General features: G+C 44.5%; 1 long non-coding RNA gene across 1 annotated transcript in view; it reads left to right on the top strand.

Annotated features, from left to right (window-relative positions):
- The first annotated feature begins 13205 nt into the window (after window positions 1–13205).
- The window catches only part of LOC125925333 (uncharacterized), a 28289-nt gene continuing 23568 nt past the window's right edge, over window positions 13206–17926 (top strand). Inside the window, exon 1 of the long non-coding RNA XR_007458787.1 lies at window positions 13206–13311. This is a non-coding gene — a long non-coding RNA (uncharacterized LOC125925333). The remainder of the gene's footprint in view (window positions 13312–17926) is intronic.

Raw genomic sequence — 17926 nt, 5'->3', positions numbered from 1 at the left:
CGGAGATGATGGCACCAGGGAGCAGATAAGGGAAGCCACAGTCTGCGAACATGCTCTGAGATCCTGAATGGAATCACAGGATTACTAACACCCAGTAGGGTCTCTCCCATGATATGCGCCCTGTACAGCCCAAGTTGGGAGGAAGGAAGGTCAGACCAGCCCCCTCTGATCTTTCCTGAGTTATTTGTCTGCAGACTCCCTAACATCATGAAAGCAGACTTATCTTTATGGTCCTTCTCTGATTTACTATTATTTGGTTTGTACAGGAGAGAGAAATGGACCCAGGTCTGGAAACAAAGCCCAAAGCTCTCTATTCCGATCTTGTTGGCTAACTTTTCTTTAAATACGAAACAAAGCCTTTCATCACGTAATAAAACCAAAGGCTTAAGATGCAAATTTGGGTATGAATCTCTCTCAAAGTGCAAATGGTGATTTGGATCTGACCACATTGTGAGCTCTCAAAGGCCTGGAGCCAGGGGCAGAAAAAGCTGAAAAATACATGTTTAAACCAGGCCTTTGTCCTTGGGACTCCCAATTAATAGAGAAAAGAGGTTAGCTCCTCTCCCAACCCCTCTCTTAACTCCCCCTCAACATTCTCAGTTCCGGAGACTGGGTCTGCTTCACACCCAGAGGTTGTGAACAAAATGTGGAGTTATAATCCTTGCTAGATAGGAAAACCAATTTGGTCAGTGTGGATCTTCCTTCATTCTTAGTAGTTTCTTTCCGTTACTTCAAATGCCATTTGTCTGCCCTAGCTGGGCCCCAGAAGACAGGAAAGAGTTTGTTTCTAGCACCTGAATTTCTTAACTAGCTCTGGAGCAGAGCTTCTCAAAGCGTTGGTTTACACAGAATGAAGGTTAAGGTGTGGGAATCTGCACTTTACATAGGTACTCTCCGTAATTTTTTTTTTCTTTTCAAATTTGTATTTAAAGACTAGTTAGTTAATATACAGTGCAAAATCGGTTTCAGCAGAATTCAGTGATTCATCACTTACATAAAACAGCCAGTGCTCATCATAACAAATGCCCTCCTTAACGCCCATCGCCACCTAGCCCATCACCCCCACCCCACCCTCCCTCCATCAACCCTCAGTTTCTCTATCCTTAAGGGTCTCTTATGGTTTGTTTCCCTCTCTTTTTTCCCCCTCCCATATGTTCATCTCTTTTGTTTCTTAAATTCCACACATGAGTGAAATCCTACGGTACTTGTTTTTCTCTGACTGACTTATTTCACTTAGCATAATACACTCCAGCTCCAAGCACGTTGGTGCGAATGGCAATAATTCATTCTTTTTGATGGCTAGGTAATATTCTATTACATATATTTTTATATATCTTCTTTGCCCATTTATCAGTTGATGGGTATTTGGGCTCTCTCCATAGTTTGGCTATTGTTGATAATGCTGCTATAAACGTTGGGGTGCATGTACCTGTTCAAATCTGTATTTTTGTCTCCTTTCGTTTTCCGTGATTCTTACGCACACTAAGTTCAAGAAGCCCTAGTTTAGAAAGAAGACGTGCTCCATGCAAAGTGGCTGGCTGACTTCAGAGAGGAAAAATAGGAGTGTAGGGAAGGGAGGCTGACCCATCCGTTCTTCTAAGAAACCGGATCTGTTCTTCTCTGGTCTGCACCACAACTATGACACTGGGTGATAACTGGCTACCCTTCCTATTTTCCAAGGTCGTTGAGACTCACCACTTCATGCACACACGAGCTTGCGGCAACCACCCACAAACTCAGGTTCAGGCAGGTCACTGGACACAAGTCCGTCCTGGGGCCCCTGCCGTATGTTTCCTCACAGTCATATAGAGGTGAGCTATCAAGTATCTTCAAAGCTCTAGCCTTTCTTGGCTACCCCTTGGTGTCTCTGCCCCCTGCTTCATCCCATAAGCTGGTGCTAGGAGAAGTTACCTACATGGCACATAGTGGAGGGTGCAACAGAAAGATCCAGAGTGAGAGGCTCTGTCAGGCCCTTTATAAACCTCTAGGTTATGACCACCCTCACCATGGGACATCGTCCCACCCCAGCCCCAACCCTTCCATGTGATATCAACCAATTTAAAATAGCCCCCCCATCCCATGCTAAATAGACTTCTTTGGTATAAAAAAAAATAAGGGCAAAGGTCTAAACATTTTTTTGAGTTTTAAAGTACATTCTTCATTTGGTTCTTTTAATTCAAACTTTATTACGTTTCTATAAAAGTGTTAAAGAGTTGAATTGTGGTTTACAAGTTGGCCGAGTTTACCTTTTATAGACGGTTAAGAAAACTTTTGTTCATTTTGATTTTCCAGTTTCATATTTTGGAACCAGCACCTTGTTCCCATGTTGCAAACTTGTTTTGGCTCTTTGAAAACTCTCAGGGTTTAAACCCCAGTTTGGCAGGGAGGAAGCCTGGGTGGCAGAGGTGTTTGGAGGCCACAGGGAGGCCGTGAGGACTTGAAGTCAGAAGTGAATCCCTTCTTTTCTCTTCCTGCCCCCCATTCTCTCTCCAGCACACCCTCTAGGCACAACCTAACTAGAAAACCACTGAAAAGGGGGTCTGGGAAATGTGGCATAGAGATTCCTGGCCCCAGTGTCCTGTGGGAAATTAGGCCCGTGTAGTGTTAGCCTCCAAGTATGCCATAGGCAGGCTGTAGAGACCACGGACCAGGAAGGCTCAGGACAAATTATGATGATCAGATCACAAAGGTTATTGAACCCATTTAAAACGTACAGTCAGAAACCAGAGGAAAGAGTGGGGGTAGGTTAACCTGCTTGGGATAGGAAGCAAGCAGGGTGAATGGACTCTACTCTCTTGTGTTATGCTCTGATAGCGTAGTTATGAGGACAAGAATTGAGGTTCAGTAAGGGATAAGTAGATAGAAGATTGATGGAACCAATGTTGCAACCAGTTGGTTTGCAACCAATGCTTGCTCTATTGGGGGGTGCGAGGACAGATTGGCCTGGCCACAGGTCTGCTCACATGGCTAGTCCGTGTTCTGTCCCTTTTCAGCATTTCTGAAGCAGAGCATACAGGAGTCAGAATGGTGGCACCAATAGGTAGACAATTTAGGTAGATAATGACCTGGCTGTCAACCCTTAAATGGTATGCTGTCTACCCTGTGATTTATGATTTAATGTTTCTATCCCTTTCTACCTGTAAGTAATAATCTTGGTTGTTCCACCCTTTTTACAGTATATTCCTCTTCTTTCTTTTTATGTTTATTTTTGAGAGAAAGAGAGAGAGAGAGATACACTGAGTGTGAGCGGGGGGAGGGCAGAGAGAGGGAGACACAGAATCCGAAGCAGGCTCCAGGCTCTGAGCTGTCAGTACGGAGCCTGAGGCGGGGCTCGAAATCACAAACTATGAGGTCATGACCTGAGCAGAAGTTGGAAGCTTAACCAATGAGCCACCCAGGTGCACTGCTCCCCCCCCCCATTTCTTTTATTTTTACATGTCTTCGCAGATTACAAACTTGCTACCTATTTTTAGCACATCTGAATTCTGCCTCTGTCTCACAAGACTTGCTTACTTATTATCTGTAGTTAATACAACTGATGAATTTTGCCCATCTTGTTTGCTTTCCTTGGCCTCTGTAGAAGAATTGAATGTTCTCAAAGAATGGAGCAAACACACAGTGTATATATCCAGCATTGTAGAGGAGAGTATAGATGCGTGGGGTTGGGACTAAGAGATTCAGGGTAAAAACTTGGCCCTAATCCAGTGTCATGTATTTTTCATGCAGATAACCACTTTCCCAGCTCTGTTTACTGAGTAGCTTCTCTTTTCCATGCTGATCTGAAATGCCGTTCTGCCCTATGCCAACGTTTTATATAAATGTGGGCCTGTTCCTGGACTCTATCCATTGGTCACCGTGTGTATATTTACCACTGCCTCATTTACTGCAGCTTCAAGGAAGTCCTGATATGGGTAGGGCAAGTGAGACTCTAAATTCTCTTCAGAAAAGTGGTCTGGCTGTTCTCTGCTCTTTACTCTTCCATATGCCTTAGAATCTGCTTATCAGGTTCTTCCCCGAAACAGCCCTTTGGATTTTGATTAGAACTTCTCTGTAGATTAATTTGGAGAAAACCAAACCTTTCCTTCCATGAATTTGGCATAGCTCTCCATTGTTTGGGTCTTCATTAAAGTTTATGATTTTTCCTGTAGTGGCTTTAATTCATCTTTTGTTAGATTTATTCCTGGGTGATTGATGTCCTCTAATGCTATTATAAATAGTATCTTCTTTTTAATTATTTTTGTTGCTGGAGTGTGAAAATACAATTCATTGTTTTATATCCATCTTCTATTGAGTTACCTTGTGAAATTCTCCTACGATTTCTAAGTATTTATAGATTCTTTGGGTTTTCCATGTAAATGATCATATCAACTGCAGATAGTGATAATTTCATTTTTTCTTTCCAATCCTTCTTCTGAATTATTTTTTTTTAAGTTAATGTACTGACAGGAACATCCACCACAAAGATTAAAGCTGTGTGATCTTCTACTTCCTGGCCTCATTTCAGATCTTAAAGGCGAATATTCTAATGTTTCCCCACTTAGGACTACATTTGCTTAATTTTTTATTAAATTTGTCTCATGCTAAACACATTCCCTTCTATTCTTCATTTACTAAAAGATTTCTGTCTTTAATAATGAACTTACTATGATTTCTTTAAATGTCTTACCTAGATCTATTGAAATGATATATGGTTTTTCTCTTTTAATATGGTAGTATAGTAAATTACATTTATAGATTTTCTACCATTAAACCAACTTTGCATTAAGGCCAACTTTGACATGGCTTATTATCATCTTTATACACTGTAGAATTTAATTTGTGAATCCAATCTTCTATTTATGATTTTTGCTTCTGTATTCATAAATGAAATGAGCCTGTATTTTTTTCCTCCATCACTCTGTCATTGTTTGATTTTGGTATTGGGGTTATAAAGTCCTTCTAAAATGAGTTGGAGAGTATTTCTTTTCTTTCTTTTTTTTTCTATTCTCAGGAAGAGTTTTTATAAGATTGGTATGATTACTTCCTTAAAGATTTGTTAGAACTTGCCTATGAAATCATTTGGACCTGGTATTTAGTGTGAGACCATTTTAAAATACTGTTGCCATTAGTTGCTATGAGTTCTCAGCTTAAAAAAATTTCTTCTTGAGCAAGTGTTCTTATTTTCCTAGGCAATTATATATTTATCAAAGTCTTCAAATTGTTACTGATAAAATTCCTTTTGTCTCATTAATCTGTGCTTTATCTGGAGTATGTTCCCTTTTTAATCTGTATCATTACTTGTTTGTGAATAATCTGTGTCTTAATTTGTTACAAATATTTAAGTCACAGAAGTTTTCACAGAAGTTTTCAAATTACTTCTGTATGTATACGTATGTATATATACATTAAAATGCACACGTGCATATTTTAAGTAGGTTGGAGAATATTCTGATGTTGCTGTAACATCCCTCAGTTGCATTTGAATGGGTGGGGCTGTTCCTTAGAAGGGAATGAGCTTGGGCTGACCACCCAGTGCAGGCGCCCGAGATCATCTGTTGGCATCTTTCACAGGCCCCTTAGGATATCATTAAAAGCAAAAATGATGATTAGAAAAGAGGCGTAAAATGTAATGTCTCATTCCCCCCTCCCCTCCAAGCATTGGCCTGGGGCTCCCATCTCAGTTTTTGCTCCTAAGGGACAAGCTTCTGAGTAAGAGAGAAAGGATGGAGCATTTCAGCTAGACTTGCACACAATCCACAGCTTTTCTGTGCATTACTGCAGCTATTAAGAGCTGGTGATACGTAAGTGGAGATAAAAGCATGTCACAGTGTGATGCCATTTTATTGCGGGAAGAGGGGAAAGGTCGGCGTGTGAAGCGATAACATGCATCCCGTGCATACACAATGGTTGTCTCTGGTGATGAAGTTACGGGTGAATATCACTTTCTTCTCCACTTCTGTAGGCAACCTGTACATTTGGGTTTTACAATAGTCATCTATGCATTACTTTTACAAACAAATATAATCAGCAAAACTATTTTCATTTTGAGAAAGTGAAAGGTTATAGTTCTTTCCTTTAGCTTTGTCAGGACCTGGATGGTCTATGACAGCAGCCTTGTGATCCCTGAACACAGCCTGACTAAAGGGTGAACGTGTCTGTGGTGAGAACAACTTGGGTAAGGATCCTTTAAGTCCTGGGAAGCAGCTCTCTGAGAGTGGGTCAGACATCCACTGTTTGCGAATGTGAGTGTGTCTGCACTTCTGGCATTGTCTCTGCTCATTTCCCTTGTGTGTGTGTGTGTGTGTGTGTGTGTGTGTGTGTGTTTTCTAGGCTTTCAATAAATCTTCCTGATGAGGCAGGCCTATCTCAACATTGCTCATGAATGCTGCTGGGCAGTATTTATATTTCTATTCAAGCCAGAGTATCAGAGGGGGCCCAGACTACCCTGGGGGTCGGGGTGTAACTGATTCAAGAAAATTCCAAGAGGAAGACTTTACGGAGAAACAAAAGTGGAGCTGCTTAGCAAACTGCCTTCTTCACGTGGGAAATTCTCTGCGGTGCTACCTGAAGGTAGGTGTAGGGAACCTCTGTCAAGGGGCTGGATCATCTCGCACCCAACGTTGCATCTAGTTCATGGGCCAATAGGCTTGAAAATCCAGGGGCCCATCAATCTTCGTCTCTGGAAATCCAAATGGAGAGCATTAATAACATACATCTTACGGAAGCCAAAGCAAAGAGGGTAGCTATTTTTAACTCGGGGCAGGAAAATGTGGCTGGAAAGGAAACATCTGTCCCAAGCTATTGACTCTTACGCTTTGTGTAGAGGCCTTTTCTGTCTTGAAACCATCAAAAATAAAATAAGGTGGTTGGTGCAGGCCTGGTTCGGGAAGAAAAAGGCAAAGCATTCCTCACTTCTCACTTCTCTCACTTCTCATCTTCTGAGTTGGGCCTGGGGCCTGGAAGAGACCACTTTGGAGGCAGAGGGTGGGAGAATGGCTCAAGGACTACCCAATTGCTGTGAATTTGGGGACCCTCCTAGTTTAGCCTCTTCATCCAAGATGGCCTCCTCACCCTTGAGGGTTCAAAATTTGCAGATGCCCCAGTTGGGGGTCACCAGACGTCTCATGCTGGGAGATGATCTGAGTGCCAGAATACTTTCCTTGGCCGTTCTGGCTGCTGCTTTCTGAGCAGAGAAGTCATTCTTTCTTCCAGGGGCAGCAAGAAAGTTCCCTTCCCTCTGAGACATGCCAGCCTCCTGTGTGCCTGGCTGGGGGGCAAGTGTGAACCTGCCAAGGTTCAGAGACATCTTTTGGTCTCCACAGAAGCATTTTTCATCATTTTGGAGCATCTAGAGCAAGGCAGAATGTACTCATCTGGGGGCTCAGGATGGATTACCTGATGGAGGAGGCAGGGTCGAAGTAGACAGTGCTCAGGCTGTGCACTGCACAATCCAGCAGCACCAGCCACACAGACTTGGGGGATGCAAATAGCCCTCCCTGGAGTGGCTGGAGATGGAGAAGAGGAGGAGGAGGAGCAAGGCAGAGTGTGTAGCTGGTTGAGGAGCTCCTAGTCTTTGTCTTAGGAGACTGACTGGTATAGTTCTGTGCTCTTCCTTTTTTTCATCTCTCTCTCTCTCTCTCCCTCCCTCGTCCCTTCTCTCTCTCTTTCTCTTTTCCTTCTCTCTCTCTCTCTCTCTCTCTCTCTCTGTCTCTCTCAGCTCCTTTCTGTTTTCAGCCAAAGATTGAACCAGGAGAGAAACACTTTTTGTTTTCCAGATTGAGTAGAGAGTTGCCAGGAGAAACGACCAGGGAAGAACAAGAATACAAGGGCCTGAAAAGAGCTGTGCATTCCCTCTCTCGGTGCACTCCCAGCAGAGCAATGTCAGAGCAGCAGGCCTTGGAGGGTGTGAAACGGGGTTGCCAAATTGCATGAGTCTCTAAAAAGATCCATATGTCTGGGCCGCACCAAACTTCTGCGCTCAGGGAGGGGGGCTGATAACATCATCTACTGGATGGGAGTACAGTTCTCTTCCTTTGGGGAGGTTTGCATGTCAGCCTGACTAGATGCTGCAGGACTTCTAATGATCCGCGTTTGGAAACTTGGGGTGCAAGTGCTTGGGGTGTGGAGGAAGGAAGAGGGGCAGGCAGTAGAGTCAACAGGAGAGAGGAGGTCTCTAAGCTGGAGTCTACGAACAGCTTAGTAGGAAAGGAGTTTGAAAGCCCCAGGACACTGAGGTTCCTTTCAATTTGTTTTCCATGCCAGGAGAGAGTTTTGGGGGAGCCACGGTGCAGATGGATTCCAGGCCATTTGCCTACTTCGTGGGAAGTCTAGACTCATTCCTATAACTCACCCTCCAGAGCCAAAGAAGAGTCACTGTCTTCCCCTCACTTCTTTAACCCCCCAACTGTAGCTTCCTCTGGGGTGGAGGGTAGCAGATGGTACACAGCTGTGGGACACATCTGGTTTCGCAGGGATCAGAGGAAGGCACAAAGGCCACTTGAAGTCCCCAGGGCTACCCTGGAGGCATGTCTCCAAAGATGGGGTGGTACCCCTGACACTCTACCCAGATCCCATCTTGGACAGGCTTCATGTTTTTCCTAGTTTTCCACGCCTTCACTGCACTCCAGCTTCAACTGGATTAGATGATGATTTGGTGAGAGTGGCCAGGCAGCTGCTTCCCAGATGTGGGTTTTCTCTAGAGATGGCCCTATCCAAACCGGGGAGCTTGGGGAGGACCGGTTGGGGACAGCAGGGACAGGGCCTGGCGGATTCCTCTGAGGAGGTACTGACCTAGAGGAGTGAGCACAGGACCATCTGAAGACCCCACAGCAAAGCCAGAGGATTAGAACTGAAGAGGGAGAGGGCCGGTCCTGGAGTGTTCTCAGCTCTTGTCTCTAAAACCCTGTGTCCAAACATATGACTGTATTGAATGTGCCAAATAATCTGACTCATTGTGTGTGTGTGTGTGTGTGTGTGTGTGTGTGCGTGTGTGTGTGTGTGTGTGTGTGTGTGTGTGTTTGCTTACAAGTAGAACATAATCTTGAGGAAAGTCTATTACTTCTCTGTATCTCCCGCATTTCTCGCTTGGAATACAAGTGGCCTCCAATCTGATCTCCCTCTGACCATTCTTGTGTTTCCCCTATTCATTCATTCTTCACACAGCAGGCAGAGATAATACGTTTCAAATTAAAACTGGGCCATTTCATCCCCCTGCTGAAAATGCTTCAATGACTTCCCTTTGCTCTACAGGAAAAGCTAAACCCCTCACGGGGACCAATCAGATCTGAAGGGGCCGGCCTCCACCGTGCCTGCCTCCTCTCCGAATCGGGCCCCCTGGCCCACTCTCCCCAACACCGGCTGTCTCAGGTCCCTGAAGCTTGCCAAGGGCTCTTCCAACCCCATATCTCTACTGGAGCCGTCCCTTTGACCGCTCGCTCCTCTTGCCTCATTGCTCTCTCTAAAATGGTTCCTCAACTTTTAGGCTTCCCTGAACACCTGATGGAAACTAAGTCCCCCCACCGGGTCCCTTCTGTTCTCTCTTACAGCACCCTCCTCTCAAAGGCTCATTTGTAGCACGCATCACATTTCGCAGTCACGCGTTTACCTGTTTGTCCCTTGTCATCCCCATCTGGCTGTAAGCAACACGAGGGCCGAAGCCATGTGTATGTTGTGCCCTGGCACGACGCAGGCCAGCAGCGGACCCTCTGGATATTTACTGAATGAAGGAATGAACCGTGGCCTTATTTTCTGGTCAGTATTCTCTGCTTGATTGGTTCACATATATATTTTTAGTTCACGCATCAGTAAGAGATGTTTTCATGTTAGGGACTGACATGGGATTGTCGTATGCTAGCACAGTCGTTTTCATAAAAATCAGGCCGTTTTCTTCCAACCTCAAGTTCATAAGAGCATAAACTCAAAAGAATACCCTTTCTACAAAAGCACAATTGGTGATCTTGTCCTATTTTTTTTTTTTTCCCCATTTTTCTGAGGACTTAGCAGGATGTTGTCACCGATAGCCCATGCCTTCTGCCTGGCACTTGGAAATCTCAGCCCAACCTTATAGCTGCCATAGCTTGTGTCCCAGCCCGGCACTGGTTAGAGCTCTGGGTCAGACCCTGAGTATCCAGGTGGGCCTGGACAAATCTCTACCCCGCTCTGGAGCTCAGCCTTGGCATCTGTGGAGTGATAGGGTTCCATGAAGGAACTGAGATCGTCCTCCCATCTCTAACTGTACCCACACACTGACCCGTCCGAGGGAGGCCGAGACAAGCTTGCTGCTGAGGGGACCGAGGGGGTGGCCAAGTCTGAGCCATAGTTGCTGCTGGGTTAGGGGAGAGTGGTGGTCATTTCCTTGTGTGAGGGGCAGCCAAAGGAAAGGCGGGGGGAAGCAGCCAAAGTGGGTGGCCAGTTCCTGTCTCTGACCCTTGGGGCAGTGCCTGAAGCTCCTGCCAGGCTCCCACACCTTGGCTAAGAATAGCTCAGCTCCTTCCTGCTGGCCTGTAGTCCCCCGGAGTCCAGAGAAAAGAAAACCGGACTATCTAACTTCAGGCTGGGCTGTCCCTTCCGGCGATTCTCTCTCCTCCATTGGGGGGGGATCAAAGGGCCGCCGGGGATCGCAATTCTAGTCTCTGACGCGACCACCTAATAATAGCACTGTGGGGCGCAGAAGAAGGGTGGTGTTTTCAGGCCACTGCTGAGGGGTGCTGGGAAGCTGGAGGCCTTGAGACTGAAAACTAAGGATTCTGGGTGCCCAGTGTTGGGAGGATGTGTCCTGGGGACTAAGGCCCTGGGGGAAAGGAAGCTCCTGCTTCTGACTGAGTAGGACCAAGGTGGGGCCCCGGCAGTTCCGCGGCGGACTGCAGCAGGTGACGGGAAGACCATTCTTCCAGAAATTGCCCACGATGGATGACTTGCCAGTTCAGAAAGCAGATCCCTGTGTGAGGGACTGGCCCTGTTCTGGCCTGAGGTAACTTCAGGGCATCACGAGGCCCCAGTGACTAGGGTGACCATCTAATCTATCATCCAAACAGAGACGTTTTTGACAGTGAAAGAGGATGTTGTTGATAACTACCAAACATAAACAGAGTCTGTCCTGGGCAAACCGGGGCATCGGGTGGCTCAAACCTCACCATTACTCCGTGTCCATGCCCTCTCCTTAGATTTCTCAATAGGAAGAGATGAGATATAATAGACTAGAAAGAAGAAAGAAAGAAAGAAAGAGAGAGAGAGAGAGAGAGAGAAAAGAAATGGAGGGACCACAGAGATCTGCGGCCCAAGCCTGCTGGCATTTCACAGATCGTGATCTTCCTAAATCGGGTGGGGTTTAATTATAGCCACAGAGGAGTTGTGCTCCAGAGCCGGGAACGAAAGAACGTTTCTCAGAAAGTTCCATTGCTTGGCTGAGGTTGGGGGCTGCCTGCATGGAGAGATAAGCCGCACTGACAAGCCAAGCACAGCTCCGTGCCTTGGTTTTCTGCAGCTGAAATCCTGGACTTGTAACAAACGCCAGGGAAAAGCCGTGCACCTTCTCTTATTGCAAAATCACATCAGCTTCCAGTTAACTGTCCACAACCTATGCAGATCACTTGAACAAACAGGTCTATTGTTGATTCATGAACGAGCCCGTAAGGAGCAGATTATGTGTTACGTGCCAGCTTCTGTGTTAATTTCTGGAGCTGTGAAAACAGACAGGGCAATGGCCCCATCTCTTAAGGAACTCTTCAATCTTTCAGGGGAAACAGAGGGCTAAACAATTTGGGCAAGGACGGAGCAGCGCTGCTTTGGTGGAGAAACCTGTTCCTGAGCCTCTTTTTTCAGAACCATGGAAGACTTTCACAACCTCCCCGTAAACAGACGACAGTTGTCCATGTGGCAAAGCCCTGGCTGAAATGGTGCTGAGAATTACTGGGAGGCATTTTGGAGTCGTTGTCAAGAGCGTGGGGGGCTTTGGAACCCATCAGACCTGGATCTGGATTCTGGCTCTGCCAAGCCCCACATTGTGCACCTTCAGCAAGTTTCCACGGGCAGATGGTAATGGTGCCTACTTCATAAAGCAGTGTGTTAAAGCTTTCATGGGCACATGAATCACCTGGGGATCTTGTTAAAAATGCAGATTCTGATTCAGGAGGTCTGGGCTAGGGCCCAAAGCTCTGCATTTTTAACAGGCACCCAGGTGATGTTAATGCTGCCCGTCTGAGGACCACGCTTTGAGTGAAAGGGCATAGAATCGTGAAAGATCAAAGAAGCTCTGAGCACCGTGCTGACAAGTGGTAAGTTAAGTACTCAGTAAATGTACCCTATTACTCTTCAAATGAAATATTAACATGTTTATTTAATATCATTTAAGTATCTCTCCATATATTTCTTATTATCCTAATTTAATATAAAATTTCTTGAGTCAGGGAAAAGCTCCCTGTTACATTTCTTGGGTACCACGCGGTGCCATGTTTTTTTGTTGTTTTTTTTTCATGGTTCATGGCAATGGGAAAATTCCAGAAGAGAGGAATGGGAGATTTAGAATTTGCTTCTAATACCACCCCACATCCTCCTGTCGTGAGGGGTGATGGGAACCCATTGAAAAGTCACATGTCTCCTGCAGAATATATCTAACTATGGATACTGTGAAGGCATCACTCCCAGATCCGATACTAGCCGTAAGGAGAGAATCAGGGGTTCAGATATCAAAAACATGATATAAGTCTTGATATTTTCATAAACCTCGGTGGTTTTAAGATATGGCCCCAGATTTGTTGAGACTCCTACCGCTGAGAGGCGGGCTGTGTGTTCCTGCCCCTCGCATCTGATCTGCCTTGATTGCGTTGGCTAATGGAGGACGATGTTGGTGCTGCTGGGGCACTTTGGAGGCTAGATCAGAAGGTTCCTGCAGTGTCCTCCTTTTGCTCTGGGAATGCCTGCTCTCTTGACATGCTCCCTCTCCTGGAACCCCGAGGCCACACACTATATGGAGAGGCCCCATCAGGGTGCTCTGCCTGATAGCCCCAGCTGGACCCAGCCTTTGTGAGTCTGATCAGGCACCAGGCATATCAATGAAGGAGCCTCCAGCCATCTCTTATTCCCCAGCTGAGGCCCCACAGCCGTGGAGCAGAAATTAACCCTTCCTGCTGAGCCCCGACCCACGGAATTCTCCAACCTGATGACATACTAGTTGTTTGATGTCACTATGCTCTGGGGGTCAGCGAGGGGGGATTTGTTACTCAACAATAAGTAATTCAGACATAGAGCAATATTTATATTTAGAATAAGAAAGCAATAGTGAGCCCTTCTTTGCGGATGTTGAGTGTCATGTGGTCTCCAGTGCAGAAACTATAGGTAAGCATCAAATCTCGAACAACCTCGGTTTCAATTCTGTGATTAGTCTATTGTGTCATTAGAAGAGCAGGAGTAAAGAGTGAAAGAAAAACAAAATAAAACCAGGCTTTGGCATCAGACAGATTTGAATGCCAAACTTAAAACGTTATCAGTTGTGTGAAAGGCAAGCAGGTTCACTTTCCTTGGTCTCAGTCTTCTGATCTATCAAATGGGATAATAATACCTAATGCGTAGGGGTTGCGGGAGATAGCGAGTAAAAATAATTATAATGAACACATAAACAATTGCTATTATTCCCCAAAATATCTCTAGGGAAAGATGTGCACTGATTATAAGTGCATAGAAAATGGGAGCCTAAGCACGTGTGGCGGGGATGATAAGTTTCCGAAGAAGCTGTCCCCGAAATTAATCCTTCACATGACTAAGAATAACTAAGATATTCTCAGACTTTAGAATTTCAAAAATTTCCCCCGAATTTTGGGGACAGATCTAGGGGGAAACAAAAGACTTCTAAGAGCCTTATAATAGCCAAGACAATCTTGAAGAGAAACAGGTCTGGAGCTCTTGTATTATTCGATATTAAGGTCAATTATGAAGGTATAGCAACTAAGATCGTGTGGTTTTGGTGCAAGGAGAGGCAAACTGGGGAACGGAACAGACCAGAGAGTTCAGAAGTGCACCCACACGCGTTCGGTCACCTGACTTATAAAAAGCGTGCAAACCCAGAGACTATGAAGAAAACAGAAGAGGAGTAAGAGGTGTGAGGAGGACAAGGATCAGGATCTCAGAACCGAGGGGACAAAAGAACTTCAGGGGGCCAGCGGAGATCAGCAGCGTCAGGGGCAGCCGGGGTCTGTTAAACCGAAAAGTTACCCCGGAGTTGACTTTCAAGTGACTGTTGTAACCCAAGTGTGAGCTCTTTCAGCAAAGCGGGCAGGGACCAGAGAGGAGTGGTTTGCAGAGCGAGTAGAAGCCATGCGCCGGAGACAGGAAGTAGAAGGTGCTCCTCCAAGAACTCCTGGTGAGAGGGGAGGCAAGACGTTCACAGCAGGTGTAAGTGACAGCAGTTTCTTATTTAGTCGTCAAAGACAGCAGCGGCTTGGGGATGTTTATACGCTGAGGACACGGCGAACGTTGGGAGAAAGGGGAACATACGTGCCATGAAAACATATGATATCGGCCACCTGGAGGAAATTCAGTGTCTTCTGGGGAGAAAGGAGGATGGAGAGTCAAGAGTAACATGTGGATAAACTGTATTTTATGAATCGTTAAATGTCTCCAGAAACTATTATATTCACATTTCAGTTGAAACAGCCCCGATTCTTGGACATCCTCAGTTATCTCTCAAAGGCATTTTAGCTGCTTAAAAGTATATTTTGGAATATTTCAGCCATAAAAAAGGCTATAAAAAGTGATGTAAAGAACTTGTGAGCCTTCTCCCTTAAGAAAGAGAACATTATCGACACAATTAAAGACCCCTATTTGCCCTTTTTCCGATCATAACTCTGTCTCTCCTCACTCTGCCTGCAAAAAATCGCCATCCTGAGTTTGGTGTTTATGTATTTCTGAGCATTTCTTTATACTTCGAATACATTTGTATTCATCTCTGAGTGATATTTATTGTATTACCCATTTGTACATTTTAAATAAATGACGTTGTATCATGTGCTTTCTTGACCTTGGTTTTATCCCTCAAAATCTTTGCAAGATTTATTTGTGTTGACATATGTTTATTAATTTGTAGTGATGCCTGGTATTCTAATATGTGGACATATAATCTATCATCTCTCATATTGATGAATATTTTCAGTATTTTCCAATTATAAACACTAACATCATGAATATTCTTGTACATATCATCTTGTACATATGTACAAGACATTATTGATGGTATATACGTACCTAGGGGTAAGATTGCTGGATTGTTGGGAAATGAACCCACTCAACTTTAGTACGTATTCACAAATTGTTCTCCAGTGTGGGTGCCACTGTTGATAAATTTGGGGGAAGCCTTAGTTATTATCTCTTCAAATATTTCCTCTGCCTTAGTCTTTTCTTTCTGGAACTCTGATTATATACTTCCTAGAACTTCTTGTTCCTTCTATGCCTCTTTATTTCTCTTTCATAGTTTCTAGCTCTGGATATCTGAGCTGTATCTCAGATAATTTCTTCATTTCTACTTTACCATTCAACTAATTCTGCTAATTCTCTCTTTAGCTGCATCTTATTTTAAATCTATACAAATAGGAATGTATGGATTTTTTTTTTCTTTTTTTTTTTTTAATTTTTTTTTTCAACGTTTTTTATTTATTTTTTTGGGACAGAGAGAGACAGAGCATGAACGGGGGAGGGGCAGAGAGAGAGGGAGACACAGAATCGGAAACAGGCTCCAGGCTCCGAGCCATCAGCCCAGAGCCCGACGCGGGGCTCGAACTCACGGACCGCGAGATCGTGACCTGGCTGAAGTCGGACGCTTAACCGACTGCGCCACCCAGGCGCCCCGGAATGTATGGATTTTAAATATATAGATTTATCCAGTAAAAAATCTCAGTCTTATGCTTATGTTGTAAAACATATCACACATACAGAACTGTTGGATTGTGTCAAGAGATCTTTATATTTTCAGGATATTAATTATTTATTCGTTATATGTTATATAATATCTTCTCCCAGTCTGTGAATTGTCCTTTTTTTTTTTAATGGTTTCTTTTGTTGGGTAGACATTCTAACTTGTAATGTAGTTGAATTCATCAATCCTTTTCGGTATGATTTGTGTGTTTTACATCTTGTACGAGAAGTTCTTCTCTGTGTTGTAGCCTTAAAGACATCTTCCTGTGATTTTGTCTAAAAATCTTAAGTTTTGCTTTTTACATTCAGTCTTTAACCAAATAGGAATTGATACTGTTTGTTGCACTGATATTGGGACCCAATACTGTCATTTTGAATGAAGTCAATTGACCCAGAACTAATTAATTCCTCGTCTATCTTTTCCATTCCAATCTTAAATGCCACTTTCACTTAGACACATGTCCCATATTTCTGGGCTCTCTCGTCTCTTCCAGTCGCATATTTCTATCCTTGTGTCAATACCTCACTATCTTGATTACTCTACTTCTAAATGAATTTTGGTATAGCCATGCAGTGCCAATTCTCTCCACCTCTTTCCTTTTCTCCAAAAACATCTTGACTCTTCTTGAACTTCCATTTTCCCATATAAATTTCAGAATCAGTTTACCCAGAAAAGCTATTCGTGTTTTTTTTTTTTTGTAATTGTGTAAACAATATCAACTGTGAATATGGCAGTTTTATCTTTTTCTATATATTTCGTATAACATTTATTTCTTTTTCCTGCTGCACAGACCACAACAGGAAGTATGATGTTCAATGGAAGCAGTGATACCAGACATCTTTCTCTGTTCCTGATTTTAAAAGATCATCAACTGTCTCTGACATTTCACCGGGAAGAATCTTATTCTCTAAGTGTGGATCAATAGTTCTCAAACTTTAGTTCCCCAGCACTTCTGATTCAGGAGGTCCGGGGTGGGACCTGAGTATTTGTATTTCTAACAAGTTTCCAGGTGATACCATTGCTGCTGTCCTGAGACCACATTTTGTGAATCACCGGTGTAGACATAACTTGGGTCAAAGATTGCTATTTTCAATCCTGCCGTCTATTCTCCTCTTGCTCCTTAGTAGGGAGCTCTGATTTTTCATTGGGAACATTGCAGCCCAGAGGAGACTAACAAGTCCCAGACTTCTAGGTCTTAGCCATGTGACTAAGTTTGGGCCAACAAAATGTAAAGCCAGGAGTCATATAAGCTGTCCAGGGGCGCCTGGGTGGCTCAGTCAGTTAAGCATCCGACTTCGACTCAGGTTGTGATCTCACGGTCCGTGAGTTCGAGCCCCACGTCGGGCTCCGTGCTGACAGCTCAGAGGCTGGAGCCTGCTTCGGATTCTGTGTCTCCCTCTCTCTCTGCCCCCCCTCCCCGCCCCCGTTCATGCTCAGTCTCTCTCTGTCTCAAAAATAAACATTACATAAGCTGTCGAGAAGAACTCCTTCAATGAGAAGTGCTCAGGTTACACATTGTGATTAAACAAACCACAGAAACATAATGGATTAAAGCAAACGTTTTACCTTGCTCACAATTTTGTGGGTCAGGGACTCAAGAAGGGTTTGGCTGGATTGTTCCCCTGGCCAGGGCTGGATCGTCCACTCCAAGATAGGTTCTTCACTCATACATCCGATATCTCTGTGCTTTTTCGTCTCACTTCACATGGTATCTCTTCAGAACTGTTTTACAATGTTTGGGCTTATCACAGCCTGATGGCCTCAGAGAAGTCACGTTTCTTAAGCAGAGGCCAGCTGTAACGAGGCAGAAAGCGATCGCTTCCAGTTCGGTTAAGGATATGCCTCGAACTGGCGCAATGTTGTTTCTGCCATATCCTACCGGTCAAAGCAGTAACAGAACCTGCCGTCTTCAAGAGGGAGAGAAACAACTGCATTTTTGGGTGTAACATTGGAAAGGTCGTATTGGAAAAGAGCATCTAAGATTTCTATAGCCTTCTTTGGAAAAGACGAACTGCCACAAGGGGATGGGAGGCAGAAGTAATGGCT

The sequence above is a fragment of the Panthera uncia genome, chromosome F1 (genome assembly GCF_023721935.1).
Source record: "Panthera uncia isolate 11264 chromosome F1, Puncia_PCG_1.0, whole genome shotgun sequence".
NCBI lineage: Eukaryota > Metazoa > Chordata > Mammalia > Carnivora > Felidae > Panthera > Panthera uncia.
Note: the sequence above shows the minus strand (reverse complement) of the source record. Positions and strands in the feature narration are given on the sequence as shown.